Raw genomic sequence first — 18651 nt, forward strand, 5'->3', positions numbered from 1 at the left:
TTGTAAACTGACTCATCGAATCGAACCTAGGACCTTTGTTGAGAAACGCAGCACTAGCGACTGCGTCAAAAAGGCTACTAGTAAGCTTACATGATGAAGTTTGAATTTGTAAGGTGAGCACAGAATTTTTTTTATCATAACATAGACCCATCGAGATAAGATTAAAAAAACACTGAGGTGTTACATTATGGTGTATAATCTATGTAGATTCTAACTGGATTTTCGATTAAGATGGACACAGTGTGAAAATATTTTACCAATTAGACTTAGAGCATTTATGTGAAAGCTTATTTTGAAACATATTACCATGAAGGTTTTCTGCAATACCTTTAACTATAAATATAAATATGGAATTATGGAAGCAAAAACATTAATATTACGTCAACACGCAGTCGGGTATAAATACAAAAATGGAAAGGTCTACAATAATAATCGTTAAAAAATCCTTGCTACGTTTATTGTTCATCGCTGCAGCGAAGGCCGCATTATGTCAGCGCCGATCGACTTTCCAGATCGACAAACTTGTTTGCACAAGCAGCTGCCGAGCAAAAACAGGCAAACACTGGACGCTGTTCTTGGTACCGTTTCGTTTGGATTTTGTTTTTTTCCAACCAGATTTTTAAACTTCGAACGCTAATGATCGCGACACGTTGGTGCACTTTATGATCTGTGGCCGCAGACCAATTATAGAAGGACCTGCATCGCACTCACAGTCACAAACAAAATTGTCTGTCATTTTCTGAGGAAAATGAGTTCAGATTTGGTATATATCTTATACTAAACTAGAAATTTTTGTCCGTTTTTTACATTATTCAACTACACAAAAAGGTATTTTTACAGACCTCTTTAACCAACGAACACGATTATGACTATTTAACATAGATTCTATAGAGACAGTTTTTATAATCGCATTAGATCGTCGATCATATACTTTGACAGAAAAGTAACACCTAGCGAGGCAGGTCCTATACAATATTTGGTCTGAGACTGTGGCGCGTGATGTATCGATGTCGTATTGCATCCGAGGAAACTATTTAAAAAAACATTTTTTAATTCGAGTGAAATTCAGTTTTTTACAATACCTACCTAATTACCTACTTTAATAGCTAACTTATTTATTGTTATAATATTAGTATATTATTATTTGTACATAGGGAAAGGTTACATTGAGTTTATTTTAAGAAACTGCATTATTATCTATGTATATTTTTTGTTAATTTTAAAATTAATAAAAAAACAAATAACGAAACGAACGGTTGCAGTAAACTAAGGTGTTACTCCATTACACGGTCTGTTACTTGTGTGCAGTCATTTTCCGTTTCACTTGCGAATGTTAAAATGAATAATTCTTTTTTTTCAGGTAAAATTTTGCGGAGGATCTTCAAGGATACAGTGAAAAACTGGAAATAATAGTGTAAGTAATGATTAAATAAAATTCTTTGGGTATCTTCAATAATGGTTGTAGCAACATTCTTAAAAGAACTTCTCAAATCATCAAAAGCGTTTCAATTAGCTGTTGAAAAATACGTTGTTAAGAATAATAACTTATAAAACAATAGTTAACAGTTAAGAAGCATCAATAACTTAACAGTTAAGATAATGTGGCATCCTTCTACATTAATGGATCTTTCCTATCTAGGATAAACGGATCTATTCTATCTATAAAAGACGTACCGCCAAGTGATTTAGCGTTCTGGTACGATATCGTGTAGAAACCGAAAGGATTATAGATTTTCATCCTATTCTTAACAAGTTAGTCCGCTTCCATTTTAGATTGTATCATCACTTACCGTCAGGTGAGATTGTAGACAAGGGCTAACTAGTCCAAAAAACCAACAATTTCCATGTGGATAGATCCGCGGGTCGTTACTAGTATACGAGAAGATTCGAACACCATAAAAGTAGTTCAAGAATTCATAAGCATGATTATACCACTTTTAATATCGATAAGTACTGTTCCTCATTATAAAAACGGTTATTGATAATAATTAGGCGCGTAAATTATGAAAGTGTTTATGTAATTATATATATATAAATTTACATAATCATTTCGATTTACATACAGACGTGCTTACTTACTGATTCTATGTGCCGAGAGTTTATTGTGTCCGGTCTTTTATTCTACACATCTATGTACTTATCAAATAACTTATTGTACGTAAATTAAGATTTTCCCGGTTTGGTTAATTTTTCTTACTAGTGCATACCCTGAATGAAAACTATATGCACGCCACTGGGTACGAGTACACATTTTCAAGATTAGATTTTCGGGAAACGATTTCGCAGAAATATATAACTATACTTGAGTAGATTTATCTTACCTGTTAGGTATTACCCTCTCAGATAAAGCTTCTTTCTAAGAAAAACTAAAAAAATCCTTACAGTAGGTAGTACTTTTGAGATTATCTGAAAATATTTTTTTAATCTTTTCTCATTTTCCTGTTGACGTCATCTTCATAATTATCAGCCTATGTTTAAAGACCTAGCAAGGGTCATAACATATAACTTAATCTGACGTGTGAATATAAAGTGAGCTTACTTGGAATACTTTGACTTTTGACTTTGAATATCAACTAACTCCAACGGAATCGACGGCATATTGACATACATTCCGAAATACGGGGGTGTAACACTTCCTATCTGATATGTACCTAATTAGAAATAAGAAAACTTTAAGCCCACCACTTATGCTCGAAGCGCACCACATAAACTATCATCCGTAGCTGTTAACCACTCAACGAGCGAGGCATTTGATGCTATAGTTAAGAAGTTATATCTACGAGTATATACCTACTGGCAGACTGGCTCGGGTCGGCGCAAGGAGATGGTCTGAAAGGTGAGCTCGGCAACCTTGCGGTTTGTACAGCTGAAGGTTGTGCAGCGGACAACAATGTGCCTGATTGTATCTGGCCGCTTTTTTGAAACCTAGCGCTTGCATCGTGACTACAAAAATTATAAAGGTGTAGCTTATTTCGATTGTCAGTTACTTTTTACTATCACTGTGCGTATTTTGATTGTCATTTACATGAAGTTTTGTTTCTAACCAACAGCGGGACTGAAGCTAGCACAACTCTTTCCTTACAGGGAATAGGGAATATCGCTCAAGGCATGAAAATCTGGCAACGAGACTGCCTTCTTGGTCCAGTCCAGTGGTTAGGATATATGACTCTATATCACGAGGTTCTAGGTTTGGTTGGGAAATACTGACCTTTGCCTTCTTCTAAGAAATTTCAGTGAAAATTGTCAGTCCGGAGTTGGAAACTTAAGTGTTGTTACACTCTCATGTCGTCGGTTATTAGTTATAACAAACGATAGTGGTCGACATCAAGTAGCGTACCTATTGAGAGAGCTATAAATCTCCTCGTTAATAAGGAGGGATGCCTGGCTCTGTAGTGGTAATAAATATTGGCTAAATTTAAAGCTAAGTTAATAAAATAAAGCTAAGCTAAGTAAATAAGTTAAGTTAGTAAAAATGTAACCAATTTATTACTTAAACAAGATCTCTAGAATCCTTAGACTGCCTGTCCATCAAAGCGGAGCGAGGAAGGGTAGCGGAGAAACGGACTAATGCGGAGCGGAGTTGCGTACTGTGTCTGTCCATCGGGGCGGAGCGAGGATGCGGAGCGGATGTTAAATAAATAAATGTAATATTAATATGAATTTTTAAACTAGCTCGCAAGTCCCTGTCCACTTAAGAGGAGCGGACATTTAGTGCAATCCTATTAGTTAGTATTTCTCCGTTTCTCGGCTCCGCTGCTTCGCTCCGCTTCGGTGGACTGGCAGCCTTAAGAGGGGTTACAGAAACCGGTATTAGTCTAAGGTCGCGATGTCAGAATTAGCTCACATCATAATAGATTATCTATTTCCTTTACAGTCCACCACGAGGAGCCTTCGACGATAATAAAGCTTTAATATATTGCCGAAGATTATGTTTGCAAAATAAGGTCGACTCGGCGCGTGTGAAAATGGATTTCTAACGATTTATTGTTGCTGGTTTTCCATTTTTATTGTCTATACTGTTGGCCGTGTGCAAAGCTAGTTTTATTTTCGTTCTAGGAAATAAAGAAACGATTGACAATGACGAAACATTCATGTCATTCTTAAATTATATCTTGGTTTTCCTCTTTTCTGCCCAAAAATGATAATATTTTCGTTAAACTTGTAAAGCTGGTAGATTTTACTTTTCGGATCGGTGGTAGAGACTTCAATCGGAGTGGCTTAGATTAATGGACGTACTCGTAACTACGCGTAGAGTAAGTCGGATTTTTTTTTAAATATACGAGTAGGTATTAAGTTTCACAGAAAATGCAAGTATAAAAAAGGTTGCTGATGTTGCTTTTCAATAGAGAAAGATTTTTTAAAAATTGGTTTAGCGATTAAAACATGCAAGAGAACAAAGTCATATTCGCATTTATGATAATACTTGGGGTGAAATATTTCTTTTGAGAACTAAAAATCTTGATTCAGATGGACTCTAATAGAAAGTCTTTCTATTTAATAAATGCTAACAATGCTAATGTTCTATATCCGATAACGTACAGCTAAGTCAAGTACTAGGCATTGTATGCAGATGCCCTCTCACTGGCGTGTGGCGCGAGGCAGCACACACATACCTGCATTATATAATGACCATCACCTGCATACTGTTCTCGTATCAACAACTATTAATAATTATGCTTCACTTTCACTACGTAAGTAAACTAAACAATCACCAAATATGTAAGTAATTGTCTGAACAACTTCGCTGTACAGGGTGCTCGGGAGTGTTTCCCAAAACTGGTCTCTGGGATTATGGGAAATACTTCCGAAAATTGATTAAAATATTCAAAGAACATGTGTTCTAAAATGAATATTTTCGGGGTAAATAATATTTCTTTTGTAAATAGATCTCAAAATGTGTCCCTCGCATCTTTTTAATTATGACGTAGCCCAGTTTGACATATTTTAAAATGCAATGATAGATAAAGGATAGATACATAGATAGTCGGAATTATTTGAATTATATTGTATGGAAACTATAAAGTTTTTATTATTTAGTTAAAATTAGAAAAATATTAGTTATGCATTTCGGCTCCTACTCGTTTATGCGGACTCATCAACATCTTGAAGTTATGGGAAATACTCCCGAGCTTCCTGTATATGTGCTATGATTGTTTAAAGAAAGGTTAGGTTAAATTAAACGGCTTAGTTCCTTGCCGAGTTTCCTCAGTAGATTGCGTTTTGAATCTGAGAACTTTGGTGGTGAAGTTACAAGGTTTACGGTACAAGAGTGCTTGTAAAATGAAGTTTGTTGTAGCTTGTAGTATAGCTTGTCCGGAAAAGTACGTACGTAAGTATTTAGTATATCAAGTATACCAGAATCGAAGAATATCAGTTGTAATTTAGCTTCCAAAATTTAAATGGACATAGGTTCTACCAAGGCAAGTTGAATTAAACTTGCCTTGGTCAAACAGTTTTAGTTTAATAAAGAAGAAATTACTGGATAACAAGAAATAAATATACCAAGATAGAACAAATTGCTCTTTTGGTGTGTTGCTTTTGAAACAGTATTCAGTAGAATAAGTAAGAAGTTTTGACTTTTTATCATGTTCAAGAGGACAAATGACACACTGAAAATATTTTAAATTCTATCAGGGAGTTCGTTCTCCTCGTTCAATGCGCTAGATTTCCGTCCTGGCAACCGTCCAAAGCAATTTCTTTAAAAATTCAAAACACAATGCCGCTGCAGATGTTCGGCGGTGGAGCCTTAGCTCCTTAAATCACCTAGTTTCGGCTTTTAGCCGCAGGATGCTATTTAAAGTATAACGTTGGCTCAAAGTTGTAGCTGATTTGAGATGATGGCGAAGTAGGCCTTCCTTGTAGAATGCTAACAACATATGTACATGACGTAGTATCTGCTGCTGTTGCGTCCGTGTATCTATCAATAAGTTCTAGCCCGTCCGCGTGCACACGTTTGTGCACAGATTTTTCAAGTTTTCAGGGCAATTGACAATCACTTATGAAAACTCAAGCCTGTCTACTAGTGACTAACCGGTTCGGCAATAAGTGAGGAAGTTGCTTTTTAAAAACATTTTCTAGCATCGTTTAAGAACCATACAGTATCTACATAAAATTCCGATTAGAAGTTATCCATGTTCATGAGGTTACGAACACTGTGCAGTTAAATCACAGTCCTGTCAAGGGCGTACTTTAAACTAATTTGCTCCACGAAGCGCCGCGCCGGCCTGTAATGGTGGTTTATACACGCGTATCACCCTCGGGGGACCGCCTAATAGACAGGATTTATCCCGGTACAAGACAGTATACGAGACGTACTGTTGTATAGGGCTGCGATAAACATGAAATATGAATTATGCCCTTTGAGGTCGTTATTCCTTGTCTCTTTGAATTCATCGAAACACTTTAACGGACTAAGAGTCTGTGATAGTCAGACCTTCGGCATTTTACAAAAGCTGAAAGAGTTTCGACTCTCGATGATTATGAAACGTATTTTTTTATATTTAGGTATATTACGACAAATCTCGTACCCAGTCATTAGACTTAGATCTTAGTGGAAATGGCAACTTTTACCTAGAGAGTGATCTTCGAAAGGCTGCTTACTAAGTGAGGAACGACTGGGAATATGATTTCTCATATCCCTTCCGCGGAAAATATAATAAAAATTACGCTTTATACTTTCTGGGATGCTTGCGGGGCTGGACTCTTTAAAGCCAAATTTACCAGACCTAAACTAGTAGGCTCATGTACAACAACTATAGAACCTCCAAGAACTTTTAACATTTCACTTCTTTATGGTGTATCCCCCGCTCCCTCCACTTTTAATATTTCCTATAAGGGTGAAATTAATTTATGTTTAGAGTTAATTTTACGATAATGGATATTATCTATCTTTAAAAAATGGGTTGTAAGAACACTAGATATTCTAGCAAGAAATCACGGGCTTCGCTAATCATAATGTTGCTACGAAGCGGTAAGGTTCTTTTAATCTATTCCTTTAAAGTCACTTTTATTAATTGTTTCTTTGTTTTATGGTATATAAAATAAACAAACAGATAGCGAGTATAAAATATAAATAAACTGTACTTACTTATTTCATTATACGATAGTCATCATGTTTTTATCATCCTTTATTCGCAGCGGAGTAAAAAACATAAGGTTATATTGTAATACCTTCCTAACCTTGACCGATGCAACCGCAGTACGTGAGCACTTTGTTTCTCGACAGAACTTAAGGATATGATGCGTACCGACAATGCATGATAAGTGGAATACATACATCATCGGCTTATTTAGCATGGCTGCAGGGACAGGCCTTTCTTCTTATCATTGTTATCAGCCAATGGACATCCACTGCTGGACATAGGCTTCCAACCATCACAGCCTCGAGCCGCCAGCATCCAGCGGCTACCTGTAACTGCTTGATATCATCGGCCCACCGATTGACCAATAGTGCGGTTTCCGATGCGAATTCCCATTCCAGCAGGACCCCAGCACCCATTGGGTACTTGAACTGTGCCCATTGCCACTTCAACTTTGCAATTGTTTGGTTCTTCTTTGGATCTCCTCATTCGATCACGCAGAGAAACTGCAAGCATATAGTTTGCATCCATAGCTTTGCGTGACTCTGAGCCTTTTTATGAGCCTCATAGTTAGCGACCAAAGTTCAGATGCGTGCGACGCACCAGGCTGCTCCAAATGCGGAATAGGCTTATTGCTTAAATGGCAAACGTAGGTACAACTATGAGTAGATCTTTATTAATAAAAAAAATCTTGCAACATTTAAAAAAAAAGAAGGTAAGTATTGTGGCAAATATTTTCTCTCAGAATGTAAAATTAGAAGCAGGAAGTAAAGTTTAAAAGGTCGCCGACTTGCCTTGGCATTTGAGGAAAACAATTCTATCTACCCACCTCTCCCGCCAGTCACCACCCTCTGCTCGGAAAGTTGAGGACGAATGAAAAGACTTTTGAATCTTGACTCTTTCAAAAGTTCTCAACTTTTCTTTTGATAGTCAAACTAAGTGAGCGGGAAAATTAAAAGTCTTTAGTCTACAGAGCAGGTCTTTGTTTTAAATATATATAATAGCTTTAGAGATTGTATCTTTTTAAATTTAATATCATTTATTTCAAATATTATTTAGTTAATTGAATCAAGTATAGACATACTCATATATGTATACTTTAACTTTAATATTATAAAGAGTGTTTTTGTGGTGTTGTGAGTAATCTTTGGATACACTTTAACCTCTAAAAAGCCACGTCATTTGTGAGTGTCATAGGCTATATTTTATCCCCGTATTTTCAATTCGGGATTTCAATTCAATTTCAATCAAACGGGAATTATTCTGGTGAAACCGCATAGCATCAGCTAGTAATACTACAGTATATTTTGTAACCATTATTTTCTCCTTATCTTAACGTGATAAAAGGCATATAACGCGTAGGTTTTTCAAAAGATATACAGTAATAAGTAACTACATAATTGGCTTCTTTGTTTTAATGAGCAACAATAATTATATCAGAAGACTAACATGGTTATGATTAAAAAGATAGAAAAGATAGCCAAGTTTACGTGTCATCCTCGAGCTTGACACAACAGATACTACGTACCTATTACAGCTGTACGTGCTCTATCTCGCGAACTAACTACAAAGTTAAAACTGTTTAAATCTAATAAGCGCCACATAGAAAATAGTCGAAAGACTGAAATATGTTCAGCCAATTGACTTTGGACTACCTACTGGAGAAATAAGTATAATAGAGTCTTAAAGTTTGTATAGCCAGTCCTTCGTTATTCTAGAAAAGCTGAATGTATGTTTTGCAATAATTATACAAGTAGATACAGTAGATAAATTTGGAGTTTTACCTATCGTACCTATCCCATAAAATGTAAAGTTACAACATGTAGTTACAACTGTCAATTATATTTCAGAAGGCAGCGATTGAATTCAGAAAGTCTCTTGTACGAGCTTTCATTCCCTGTCAACTACTCGTAGAAGGTAATAGAAACAGCTATATTTGTTACAAATGGTAAATGTGCCATTCCTTCATCTCTAAAAAAATGTAGAAACAAGTTTAGCACCCACACCAATTCTTTTGTACAAATCTAATTTTATTATGTCTTGGTGTATAACCATTCCAATTTCAGAAATGTGACGCTAGGTACAAAGAGATTGCTGCGAAGCCGCTTTTGCAAGCCGATGCAGAATAATTATTTATTTATTTCAAAATCTTTCATTTTGAATTTTGTGAATAGTGTTTCTTCTTCTTTAACTTTAGATGTGCAATTTTAGCAATCTAACAATATTAATGCTATTGTAGATTATAGATGCGACAACAGATAAACATCTATTAATCCTGGATCGAAATAAAAACTAATTTCGCTATCCGAGGCTAACACGTAGTCGTGACCGTAATGAATTGTAATCAATTCAACAGATACATTGAAATCAGAAATGTAACTTTCAATTCAGTTGAGAAATCTATAGAGACAACTTTGTTCTTATTTGCTTATTGTCAAAAGTAATGTGCAATTGAAAATCGTTAGCCGATAAAATCTATCGTTTAGTTTTCCCAACAGTATTACAAATGATGAAAAATCAAGGGTGTCTGATTGTTATAAGAGTGTCGGAAGCACATTCCGGGGTCCATACCACAAGCGCCTAAATCCATAGCGATTTCAGAATCTTTCGACATTTTGTTAATTAAGCTTATTTCAGGATTCTTTCGGATAGCATTTCATTCATTTAATCGTATCACTTACTGAGGTACCTATATTATTTACACCCTTAAATTGCAAAGAAATCATGATGGGTATCAAAAGGTTGTGGTATAGTGACAAAATGTGACAAAATCCGTTGTCTTTTTTTTAATAAAGAAATACGGTTACCGTAATGCTACCTCCCAAAGCCTCCATGATTTAAACTCCATAGTTGCCTATCGTATACTTACTTTTAGTAGAAGCATGGACTGATAAAGTTTTAACTTATGTAAAAGAAAAATCTTCAGCTATCACAAACTCTTAATCTACATTTGTCATTAAGAATTAATGTTAATTGTACAATATATGTGCATCTTTATTTTATTAAATTGTTCTAGCAGGTCCAAGGAATTGTCTAAGACTATTCTGTCCACTGCATCCAACTAAAGATATGGACTTCTGAAGTTATCAGATATTCCTAGTTTGTGTCAGTTCTTCCATAGACTTTATTGTTATAATTATAATGATGCAAATAAAACAATTTTCCCACACTCATTGACCGTGGTAAAGCAGCGCTTAAGTTCGTCACATAAGAACAGCATGCGATAAACTCATTAAAGACATTCAATTACACACGGTAAGGCGCCAGTCATACTGGTCGCAACAATGTTATACTACAACTGTCATGTAGTCATATAACAAAATTCTACTGATTACTCTGTGTCACAAATGTGATAAGATTATATGTTATAGAAAGACAGTTTACGGTTTACTTATATCTTACAAAATCTTTTACAAAGAATACGAACTTCGGTCACGTTCGTTAGGCAGCGATTGTTCACAAGTTGTAGGTAGGTTCATAAGTGCACCATAATTATGTTTCTTCACTATGGACTATCGTAGTCCGATGTGTTGAAAAGAGAGAAAGATTGGATGCAAGACCGACGATTTAGTGTACTCTCCGAGGCACGGACTCGTCATGACTTCCACCACATACATAAGTGATCGTACAAGTTCCACATCCACAGTAAATTCGGCTTGGTATTACTTTGTGGTTGATGAATTTTTTAGATAAAAGTAAACAATTATAAAATATGCTAAATTACACCTATAAACATGCATTAACTACGATAATACGTGACATGCATTAACTACGGCAACTTGGAGTTCTTTTTGTCCACATAATAGGGGGATAGCGGATTTTATTGCGGAATATAAAATAATTTAAATCCCATTGTCCCTGTAGTATACCCCTGAATACGGACAACGCTTGTGGAATAAAGATTTTAAAAATTCATCAAGTGATCCCCGTAGTTTGTCACTTTAACGAGGGCCATTACTTTAGGGCTCAACTCTTGTAGGAAAAGTTTTTTATGTACATATCATCATTCATTATCATTTCTCCGCATCAGTCCTCCCTCTTTGTCGGGGAGAGGATATGGAGCTTAAGCTCACCACGTTGCTCCAATGTGATTTGGCGGGCTTAGGATGATAATATTAAATTCATTAACGACCACTATCAGATGTTAATTTTAGTAAGTGGGTTCGACGGCTTTAACGTGCTCTCCGGTCCGTGATTGAGAATTTTACGATAGAATTTTTTAGAAAAAAGAAAGACTCAGTATCTCATATAAGCCGACCCAGAAGGATTCGAACCCAGCACCTCGTGGTCTAAAACCACATAAGCTAACCACTGGCGAGGCAGTTAAACACATTGCAGAAGGGCTATTGTATCAACAATTGCAAGAGAAAGTGGATCATTAGTAACATTCCAACAAGATCCCACTTCTGATGCAGCACTACGCACGATACATTGTAGACCCGCCGCTACAGTTCAGATGTAAAACTGGCTCGCAATCATTATAGATGCTCAAGTTGAGACAGTAGCTCGTAACGCAAAAACCGACACGCGATAAAGACATTATCTCCAAGGCAAAGCTGGCGCCACACTTAAAACCACATCAATTCAATTGAGATCACATTCCCACCTTGCCTTGCATACCAACAGCCAATAAAGTGCAAAGCGAGTGACACTGTGGTTAATATAAGTCAGTATTAAAAATTGTATTAACTCGTTTTATAGCATGTTATTAAAAATGAGTTACTAAGAGTTTATTTTAATTTGGTTATAAAAAAACGGCACGCTTACAATATATATCTCGTGTGCTTGTGATATATTTAAATATGTTTCTACATCATACTGATAATAATTTAAATGTGCTATCAAATTACTTCTTCTTAAATTACCAAGTAAAATCTCATAAAGTATATTTCTAATATATTCATACAATATAAAATTATTTTGATATTGTATGAATATGTTCTGATAATGATAAAGGTTACACTTTTAATAGGCTTGCAGCAATTCATTATTATTTCTTGAAATCAATTCATGCTAATTCTTTGTTCTATTCATTTCCAATATTTTAAATCTTGTGTGCAGTTAAGCGTTTCTTCTTCTTCTTCTTTCCTATAGAAAAGCTCAGTATGAGTGTGTTTCCACCTCAATTCTCCGCAGTGTCAGTGAAAATGTCGCTCCACTCTCGGAACTTTCTCCAGATCAACCTTTTTGTCCTCTCAGTGGGCAACAGTTTAGTTCACTCATCGGCGACCCGAGTGATGTTCAACTACTTGCTAGATATTTACAAATTCTGTACATTTATTTGAGTTACTGTATACCTAACTGATTAAAGTTTTGAAAGCCAAAGCCACTTGCGAATCGATTGGACTTAGAGTAGGTACCTTTGCGTATGTTCCTTGATACATGTTGTTGAGTGCTTTTATGACTTTACAGGGTAGCGTGTTTGAGGCAACCTCGTCATAATACTATAACTTATCATCATACATACTCGACAAACGCCTCGGGTTAGTTACTAGCTCAAATAGATGCATTTCAAAGGTATGACGATTTGAGTATAATCTTAAAGAAGTAAGAGGGTTGCAATAAAGTACTCGGGGAAGACAACGAACAATAAATCTCATAGAACTGTGTATAGTCAACATTTTAGTTTATGGAAAGACAATCTACTGACAAGATAACTTATCTATATAAACCAAGATTTAAAGAAAAGTCACGTACAAAGCGCAGTGACGCATCAGAAAGATCAAAGAGACACGAAGTGCATATCACGGCCCACTGTTCATCTCCCTGTGTATGACGGATGTGTGTTTGACACAAACGTTCACTTCCTCAAATGTTAAGACAGATTTCTCTCGTCTGCCATATTACAAGTAATTTTTGTATATTTTTATTCATTCAACTATAACTTAGCCGTTAAATTCCAAAACAACACACTGTTTTTCTAACAGATTTCTTAAGAGTTAACCGCTGCTCTGTAAGGACGTTTGTGAGCTTCGAATTCGTCTCCAGAGAAATATATATTCGAAATTCATACTGCCAAGTTACTACTCATAGTGTACTCATACTCAGAAAGACATCGTCATAGAAAAACGCTATAGATCTGAGCCAATAAATAATAAATACCATTTACTCGCAACGCAAATCCAACATAAGACCACTACTGGTTATAAAGAAATTCGTATACAAGTACGCTGCAAAACTAACAGAAAATTTGGAAACAGAAGCGTAATACCACCTTGCTTAAAGCCAACAAAATGTAGCTAGTAATTGTAACACCTTCAAGGAATGATGACTTCACCCCGAGCGGTGAGTCGGAAAGAGCCAGTAAATCATTAGAGACACCAGGAAGCACCCACGGTCTTGCACTAACAAGTACACGAGTACAACGAGGTCTCCAATGTCTACTTATAGTCTAACAATATTTTAGTTTTATAAGGAGAACGTGCAATGATGTACCGTGCTGCATTAGATACTAAAACTCACATGATAGAAATATCTTGGTGTTGCAAAAAGGCTTGTCGTCTCATGAGGGTACAATTCAACAATTTGAAATGCAGATACGACGCGTGCACCTACTAGGTAAATGTTTAAATTTAAAAAGAAATCCTTTACTAACAGCGTCACGGTTTCACTCGCGCTGTTCCCGTTTCCGCGGGAATACAGGGATGAAATACTAGCTTTCTGTTTGTAAAAGAGTTTTCAAAATCAATCATAAACACACCTTGACCTATAGTAGAAGTATTTAGAACAGATTTTTCATCAATAGAACCCATAGAAGGTATGACAACAATGGGAGCAACATTTTGAATAAAGACAGCCAAACTTCGAGTCCTCTCTGTAAGCTCTTCAGCATAAAAACATATCTGCGCATTTCTTGCCTGTTGCAAATTCAGAGCGGACTAGAGGTTTGGCTAGTACCTACTACCTACTCGCCCTATACCCCAGATTCATTAAGAATGAATATAAAAGAAGCAAGCGTTAACCTCACATAATACGTATGTACAGCTCACACAGTCATCTCCATTACATCACAGCAATCGGCCGTCGAATGTTTTACGTGCCGCCATCTCTGCGTGTCTCGCGTGCAGCTGTTACTCGGAAGTCAATCTCTGAGCTATTTCCTGCTACGGCTTAAATTGCTCAAATCGTACAAGAATATTATAAGCGACGACCAAATAAAGGCACATGTTTGCCATTATTGAAATCACTCCACTGGTGTTACCACAGTCATGGATGGATCTAACGCAGGATGAATCAGCAACGGAGTATTGTATGATCTACGATCGACAAGCCAGTCGGTTCATACGCCAATAGATCGATTGTTTGTCGATCTTTCGAACATGTAGATATACTATTACGTATACTGTGGCAATGTCCTAAAGGTTTTCAGATATCCAGACATCAATATTATTTTCATTCCCAACGCAGATTGTGATTGTGACTACGAGTATCTGTGACATAAACCAATTTTGACCAGAATTTAGTCATGTAAGTTCTTAGCTTCATTTAACATCAGCTTTCCAACAAAAGAAAGTACGATTTAGAAGCTACGATGCCATAGACAGATACATCAAACTTATAATACTGATCTGCACAGATCTCTGTGTGATAAAGAAATAGTATAACACTAATTTTCTATCCCGATATTTGCATAGAATCGCAATATACTCGGGTGAATCCACGGGACACAACTAGTAGTTAATAATAATATGTTGATTGCTCTATGTAACTTTTCATGGGCGATATAAATCGAAATATCCAAATAAGAATGATGCCAAGTCGTATGTAATCCGCGATCATCTGATCAGTCTCGGGTCATCCGAGACATTAAGTTGTAATGTTATTCAAGAAAAACCGGTTTTTTCTCGGCTATTATTTAACCTCCATTTGCGTCAAAATTATTTGCATACAATGGCTAACAGCCTATACAAAAAAATTTTAATAAAAAAAATACAACCGACTTCAAAACCTAAAAACGTACCCACTAAACTAAAAAGCGAAAAATAATATCATAATATGTTCTACCTGCTGATCAGTATGAAGGCGGTGCTAAGCCGGTGATGTATTAATTCAAGCCATTTAGATTTTGCAGACAGTGTTGTTTCATGTGGTCCTGTCAGAAATGGCTTAAATCAAGACAACACCGGCTAAGCACCGCCTTCATACTGATCAGCAGGTAGAACATATTATGATATTATTTTTCGCTTTTTAGTTTAGTGGGTACGTTTTTAGGTTTTGAAGTCGGTTGTATTTTTTTTATTAAAATTTTTATTATTTTTCCATTTTTAGTGTAAAATTTCATCTCAAACGAACACATCAGACCCCTAATGACAGTCACAACCCATCTTGGTACAAAATTCTCAGCAATACAAATTAATCAAGCCCAAGCACAAGGTAGCTACCGTAAACCGTTAAGGGGTTCCCTTAATTGACCTTGGTCTTCATCATCAGACCCCTAATGACAGTCACAACCCATCTTGGTACAAAGTTCTCAGCAATACGAATTAATCAAGGCCAAACATAAGGTAGTTACTGTAAACTGTTAAGGAGTTCCCTTAATTGTCCTTGGTCTTCATCACCAAACCCCAAAATGACAGTCACAACCTATCTATGTGGAAAGTCCTCATTAATACAAATTAATCAAGCCCAAACACAAGGTAACTGCTGTAAATCGCCGAGGAGTTCCCTCGTCTGTTTTATGGCTCCATCATCAGATCGATTTTAAACCTTCATGAAATTGTAGTGCTGAAAAGTACTAAATGGAAAAGTTTACGAACACACTAGACACCCATATAATTTTCGAAAGTTCCCCTCAATTTCTCCAGGATTCCATCATCAGATCTTGACATGATGGCAATGGGACCAAATGGGGACTATACCGTTTCAAACAAAAAAAGAATTTTTGAAATCGGTCCAGGCGTCTTTGAGTAATCGGTGTACATACATAAAAAAAAAAAAAAAAAAAAATACCGACCGAATTGAGAACCTCCTCCTTTTTGAAGTCGGTTAATAAAACACAGACAAATTGTGAAGTGTAGTTGTTGTGACAATTAAAACAACTGTCAGTTATTGTTTTAGTTCTTTTTGCTTTTATATATTTTAACGATGTTATAATTTTTTTATGAATATTTGCCGTATCTTTTAAATATGACAAAATATAATCTTTTTAGTCGGAAAACTGTTATAGGCCGTACAGACTACTTTAGTATTTTAGTCGAGCTTAATATGAATATTTAATATGTCTCAGTTTCTCACCAACAAAATCGAAGGCTTGAGCTAAAGTCAGATAAGACAGTCCAAAAAGACTCACAACTGACTTCGCAACAGATATTTGCATAATTACAGCTAAAATCTACGTTGGTAGGACAAGTATTATATTAGATACTCATTTTCACGAGTAATAACTTTTATAAGATTTATTAAATAGGTACTAAAAAAACCTTAAACAGGTTAATAAACAGATCACTTACAATAATTATTAACAAACAAGTAGATTCTATAAATATACATAATATTGTGTAAGCCCATTACGGCAAAAAGGTATACCATCATCGTTATCAGTGACTGATTGTCACCATCATAGACGGAGAGCCTGTCACTACATTGGTGACAATAAGTCACAGGAACGTAATCATAATGGCGCTTAAAACGACCTTCATTTTCGGTCTCAATAAAAGTTATTGTTCCACATTCAACGCAATATAATTTTAATATTAATTTAATATAATGCGTTGTGTACAACTTACAGTCGCACCTTGACACAGAGCTGCTATAAAATGTACATAACCGCGGTATCGTTGGCTCATAATGAGTGGAGCTGCAATTAAAACGGTCGGCAGTCGGTTGGTGTAGCGGTTATCAGATCGCCATTCCGAATTGTGAAGAAACGGACGAGGTTATGAGACGGTTAGGCTAGTAACGCGTCGTAGAATACGTCATTTTGGTTTTTTACAAGTTCTTATTTAACTAGCTCTGTTAGTATATATGTAAACTCGTAGATGTATTGGAAGCTAAGGTAGAATCTCTTTCTGTTGTTTGATTGGTGTACTTGTTTATCTTCGGTGACGATGCAGTATTATAATCATCATCATCAGATGCCCTCTTCAAACTGAAGTTTATCGATCAGACGGAGAAAACTTTTCCGATCTCTTGAAATACTTTTCAGCTGCCTGTAATGACTCTTGGTCTACTCCTTAATATCGTCCACCCAATTACGTAACTGTCGCCCTCGTGCCCTTTTTCCGACTATCTTGCCTTCTAGGATCAACCTAGGAAACTCGTATACGAGTGCTCTATGCAGATGTCCGAAAAATGCAACCTTCCGCCTCATTACATCAGCTCGCGCTTACAGTTTCCTCTCTCCAGCACTTGAGCGTTTGAGACAAATTGAAAGCATTATAATATACTTATGAAAAGCAGATCAAATGATCAATTCAGAAAGTACGGGAACTCCTAAACTCAACAAGATAAACCCACCACAATTTTAAATATTAATATTTTTAGAGTATTTTAATTGACGGACGACCAGTGGACAGGTAAACTGTCACTACAAAACAAAAGAAGACTTTGCAGCACACACTTTGCTAAAAATTCGTCGTACAAGTGAAATGTATATCCTAACCCAATGCGTCATACCCTTTATACCATTATAATAAACCGGAATACAATCCAATGTTGCTTTATATTTGACGACAAAAATATTATTAGTATTAACCCTGGAGTTTTAACAAATTTTTGGTTTTTGATCTGACTAGGATTGATCGTATTTCCCAATGGGATGGACCGATTTTGACGCGGTCTATTTAATAGCAAACCGAGTTTAGGGAAAGCTATTAGCTATGTACCTACGCTAAAGTTAAATTCTAGAGAGACCTTTCCAATAAGATAGAAGAAGTTTCATCAATTTCAGAATTGTAACAAAAGAACAACCGTCCATCAGAAAGTGAAAATATTTGTTTTTATAATATACGTTTGTTTAGCGAGTATGTATGTGTGTGTATTTCGCACGTGTATATCGTGACACTAAACTCGATCGAATGTGACCGTGACTAAACGACCGTGAGAATTGGTGACACCAGGGTGACACGCTCATTTTTTGTATTGTCATGAACTTTAACTGTTTCACAGCCAATTTATATTATCTTTTAATTATTTGTTGTGATTTCAAAAATTGTCCGGAACTTGGTCTGAGCCAATGTACAAAATTGAAATCTCTAAACTGGTAATCTGCGTACCCGGGAACTCTCAATTATAATGTAAGCTAAACAAAACGTGGGAGGTCTACAAAGCGGCGCAGTAACCTTTGTTGTGAACTTGTTATTATAGTTATTAAGCAACACACATGCAAATTGCTAGCTCTAGAACGTCGGCGAATTATTGACCTAAATAGATAAAACGATTACGTAGAACTAAAAAATACATTTGGTTATTATCTTGTTATTGGTGAACCTACAATGAACAATTGAAAAGCTTTATTTCGGTATTTTTCGTAAAAATACTCAAATTACTATAATTTGAGTTTTGGTAGGAAAATCGCAACTTTACTCGGAATCGGACTTACTGTCTAGCTCTCGTTATATTTTCATATATTTGC

The 18651-nt window shown here is 35.9% G+C and overlaps 1 protein-coding gene across 1 annotated transcript in view; it reads left to right on the top strand.

The window, feature by feature from the left end:
* The window catches only part of LOC112045056 (uncharacterized), a 65415-nt gene that overhangs the window by 22091 nt on the left and 24673 nt on the right, over window positions 1-18651 (top strand). Inside the window, exon 2 of the mRNA XM_024081110.2 lies at window positions 1361-1414. The gene's annotated coding sequence lies outside the window, so the exon portion shown is untranslated. The remainder of the gene's footprint in view (window positions 1-1360; window positions 1415-18651) is intronic.

This window comes from Bicyclus anynana, chromosome 7 (genome assembly GCF_947172395.1).
Source record: "Bicyclus anynana chromosome 7, ilBicAnyn1.1, whole genome shotgun sequence".
Classification (NCBI taxonomy): domain Eukaryota; kingdom Metazoa; phylum Arthropoda; class Insecta; order Lepidoptera; family Nymphalidae; genus Bicyclus; species Bicyclus anynana.